The sequence below is a fragment of the Equus asinus genome, chromosome 10 (genome assembly GCF_041296235.1).
Source record: "Equus asinus isolate D_3611 breed Donkey chromosome 10, EquAss-T2T_v2, whole genome shotgun sequence".
In the NCBI taxonomy this organism is placed as follows: Eukaryota; Metazoa; Chordata; class Mammalia; order Perissodactyla; family Equidae; genus Equus; species Equus asinus.
This window is the reverse complement of record NC_091799.1, coordinates 80,361,761-80,366,806: the sequence shown is the minus strand read 5'-3', so window position 1 is coordinate 80,366,806 and position 5,046 is coordinate 80,361,761.

Here is a 5,046-nt window from a genome sequence, read left to right as displayed (position 1 = left end):
AAAATCACATGATTTTTAAATTTTTTCTCAACTATACCTAACAACTCTTTTGTAGGAATGATTTTTAAATTGACTTTTAAAATTTCTCATCATAAGTTAAATAATTGAGTGGGATGTCCTTTCCACTGCATTGTAAATGTTGTGATCTTAAAGTACACAGTTACATCCCTCTGTTCAACTGATGCAGTGGGTTCTAAATGTCTCAGCAGTTTGATACTCACCACCATCTATTCCTGACATAGATAAGTAAGCTTCCCACTATGAGTTAGAAATTTTACATCATTCCATTTCTTCTTGAATTATTATTTCTATTCCACTTTCCCTAGAGAATTTAATTCTATTCTATACATGTTTATCCTGGAAAGAATTATACTGAGTATTCTATTATAACCTTAAGCATCAAAAATATGTATTCAAATTAAAATTAATATTTCTATTTCCTATAGCAATAAGGCTCCAAGGGTTGAATATTCTTACCAAGTTATCATTCTAAGTTTTAATAATTGCATTAAATTAGCTAAAGGAATATAAACATATTTCCAATTTGATTAATAATTACTGAACACAAAATACCTATCTCACAATGAGATAAGGGGCTGCTTTTCAATTCTTTTAAAATTAACTCATGTGTCTATAGATAAACATTACCTAAATATGGAATGAGATAGTTTTGTGTCTATATCTCTTAGTTATGTCAACGCTGAAAAAATTATACACATCAATAAGTAACATGAGTAGTATGACATTTGTTATGTCCATCTTTTTTTTGATTTTTTTAAATTTTATTTTAATTTTCTATTTTTTTAATTGCAGTGACATTGGATTATACCATTATATAGCTTTCAGATGTACATGGTAATATATTTCAAATTCTGTATAGATTACATTATGTTCACCACCCAAGAACTAATTATAGTCCATCCCCTCATATGTGAGCCTAATCATCCCTTTTGCCTTCCCCCTACTTCCCCCATGGTAACCACCAATCCAATCTCTAATGCTATGTGTTTGTCATTGCTTTTATCTTCTATTTATGGATGAGATCATACAGTATTTGACTTTCTCTCTCTGACTAATTTCACTTAGCATAATACCCTCAAGGACCATCCATGTTGTCACAAATGGCTGAATTTCATCATTTCTTATGGCTGAGTAGTATGCCATTGCATATAAATACCCCATCTTCTTTATCCATTCGTCCCTGGATGGGCACCTAGGTTGCTTCCAAGTCTTGGCTATTGTGTATAATGATGCAATGAATATAGGGGTGCATGTATCTTTATGCCTTTGCATTTTCAAGTTTTTGGATAAATACCAAGCAGTGGGATAGCTGGATCATATGGTGGAACTGTTCTTAATTTCCTGAGGATACTCCATACTGCTTTCCATAGTGGCTGCACCAGTTTGCACTCCCGCCAGCAGCGTACGAGGGTTCCCTTCTCTCCACACCCTCTCCAACATTTGTTGTTTTCTGTCTTGTTAATTATAGCCATTCTGACCAGAGTGAGGTGATACTTCATTGTAGTTTTGATTTGCACTTCCTTGTTAGCTAATGATGCTGAGCATCTTTTCATATGCCTGTTAGCCATCCGTATATCTTCTTTGGAGAAATCTCTGCTCAGATCTTTTGCCTGTTTTTTAATTGGATTGTTGGTTTTTTTGTTGTTGAGATGTATGAGTTCTTTGTATATTTTGGATATTAACCCCTTATCTGATATATGGTTTGCAAATATCTTCTCCCAATTGTTAGGTTGTCTTTTCGTTTTGTTGATGGTTTCCTTTGCTGTGCAGAAGCTTTTTAGTTTGATGTAGTCCCATTTGTCCATTTTTTCTTTTGTTTCCCATGCCTGGTCAGACATGGGACTTAAAAATATGCTGCTAAGACCGATGTCAAATAGCGTACTGCCTATGTTTTCTTCTAGAAGTTTCATGGTTTAGGGTCTTACATTCAAGTCTTTAATCCATTTTGAGTTGATTTTTGTGCATGGTGTAAGGAAATGGTCTGCTTTCATTCTTTTGCATGTGGCTGTCCAGTTTTACCAACACCATTTATTGAAGAGACTCCTTTCTCCATTGTATGCTCTTGGCCCCCTTGTCGAATATTAGCTGTCCATAAACTTGTGGGTTTACTTCTGGGCTCTCAATTCTGTTCCATTGATCTGTGTGTCTGTTTTTGTGCCAGTACTGTGCTGTTTTGGTTACTATGGCTTTGTAGTATAATTTGAAATCAGGGAGTGTGATACCTCCAGCTTTATTCTTTTTTCTCAGGAATCCTTTGGCTATTTGGGGTCTTTTGTTGTTCCATATAAATTTTAGGATTCTTTGTTCTATTTCTGAGAAAAATGTTGTTGGAACTTTGATAAGGATTGCATTGAATCTATAGATCGTTTTAGGAAGTATGGACATTTTAACTATGTTAATTCTTCCAATCCAAGAGCACAGAATATCTTTCCATTTCTTTGTATCTTCTTTGAGCTCTTACAACAATGTTTTATAGTTTTTGGTGTACAGATCTTTCACCTCTTTGGTTAAGTTTATTCGTAGGTATTTTATTCTTTTTGTTGCAATTGTAAATGGGATTGTATTCTTAATTTCTTTTTCTGCCACTTCGTTGTTAGTGTATAGAAACACAACCAATTATTGTATGTTGAATTTGTATCTCATGACTTGACTGTATTCTTTTATTGTTTCTAAAAGTTTTTTAGTGGATTCTTTAGAGTTTTCTAGATATAAAATCATGTTGTCTGCAAAGAGTGGCAGTTTTATTTCTTCTTTTCCAGTATGGATCCCTTTTATTTCTTTTTCTTGCCTGATTGCTCTGGATAGGATTTCCAATACTATGTTAAATAAGAGTGGTGACAGTGGGCATTCTTGTCTGGTTCCTGTTCTTAGAGGGATAGCTTTCAGTTTTTCTCCACTGAGAATGATATTTGCTGTGGGTTTGTCATATATGTCCTTTATTATGTTGAGGTATTTTCCTTCTATACCAATTTTATTTAGAGTTTTTCTCATAAATGGATGCTGTATCTTGTCAAATACTTTCTCTGCATCTATTGAGATGATCATGTTATTTTTATTCTTCATTTTGTTAATGTGGTGTATCACATTGATAGATTTGTGGATGTTGAACCATCCCTGCATCCCTGGAATGAAACCCACTTGATCATGATGTATGATCTTTTTATGTATTGCTGTATTTGATTTGCTAGTATTTTGTTGAGGATTTTTGCATCGATGTTCATCAGTGATATTGGCCTGTAATTTTCTTTTTTTGTGTTGTCCTTGTCTGGTTTTGGTATCAGGATAATGTTGGCTTCCTAGGATGAGTTAGGAATTCTCCCCCCTCTTCAATTTTTTGGAAGAGTTTGAGAAGGATAGGTATTAAGTCTTATTTGAATGTTTGGTAGAATTCACCGGGGAAGCGATCTGGTCCTGGACTTTTCTTTTTTGGGGAGGTTTTTGACTCCTGTTTTGATCTCCTTGCTGGTGATTGGTCTATTCAAATTCTCTACTTCTTCTTGGACCAGTGTTTGAAGGTTGAATGGTTCTAAGAATTTATCCATTTCTGCTAGATTATCCAATTTGTTGGCGTATTGCTTTTCATAGTATTCTCTTATTATCTTTAGTATTTCTGCAGTGTCCGTTGTACTCTCTCCTCTTCCATTTCTGATTTTATTTATTTGAGCCTTCTCTCCTTTTTTTGTGGTAAGTCTAGCTAAGGGTTTGTCCATTTTCTTTATCTTTTCAAAGAACCAGCTCTTGGTTTCATTAATCTTTTCTATTGCTTTTCAGTCTCTATTTTGTTTATTTCTGCTTTGATTTTTATTATTTCCTTCCTTCTGCTGATTTGGGGCTTTGTTTGTTCTTTTTCCAGTACCCTTAGATGTGCTGTTAGATTGTTTATTTGGGATTCTTCTTTTTTATTGAGGTAGGCCTGAATTGCTATAAACTTCCCTCTTAGAATTGCTTTTCCTGTATCCCACAATCCTGGTCTGTGCACACTCCCAACTCCCTGAAGCATACCCCAACACTGCACTGCAGAGGCCTCCACCTCTCCACCAATGCCCCCCACAGTTCAGCTGGTCCTCAGACAGGCCCTGCCCCACAGAGGCGGAGACATTCACCTGCCTGTGGAGGATCAAGGCATCCAGTCAGTGCGGCCAAAAAGTAGCCTGAGGGCTTGCTGTTGGATGGGGCAAGTCCCTAGGGCAGGCTGCCTGTCCTGGCTGAACTGGATTAAATCTGTGCTCTAGTGGGTGTAGCAGATCCCTGGGCTAACAGGCCAAGAGAAGAACCTCAATGGTGCCTACCTGTGTCTGTGTCAGCACGCCTGGACCAGGTCAAAACAATGGCCCCCACCAATGTCTCAATCCCGGAGAGGTACCTCCTCTCACCAAGTTGCTCCCAAAGCCCACTAGGTGAGTCTCTTTTCACCAAAGGACCTTCAGCCTTCTCTCTGGTGATTTTAGGCTGCTGCAATCAGTGAGTCTGTGCGTGGGCCCTTTAAGACCCGGATCTTTTCAGCTTTCCACCAGTAGCTTTTCTGGGAGTGTCTTCGCTGCAGTTAACAGCCAGCAAAGCCAGTCAGTAAGACTCCTGTCTCAGTTGGGCTGAGTCTGAAGGATGCATATATCAGTATAGGCCCGCTCCGGACCTTGATCCTCCTGGGAGGGCTCGTACCTTAGGGTGGCTCCCACCTGGCCAGCTGAGAAGCTCCACTTCTCCTAAAGGTGGTTTTTTTCTCTCCAGCAGGAATTTCTGCCTCTTCTGCCTTAGTCAGGACTGTCCCTTGTTGTGGGGGTTCTTTTTATCCAGTTTTCAGTTTCCTATCCAGGGTAATTTTTCCAAAAATAGTTGTAACCTGGTTGTGTTCGTGGGAGGAGATGAGTTCAACATCTGCTCACACCACCACCTTGACAAGATCTTGTTATGACCATCTTGAAAAAGATGCGCCTCAACTATTTGAACACCTTCGGAAAGCTATGCAAAAAATCTGATAGAAATCCATCACCAAAAGTTACTTTTAATGGTCCAACAACTGAAAAA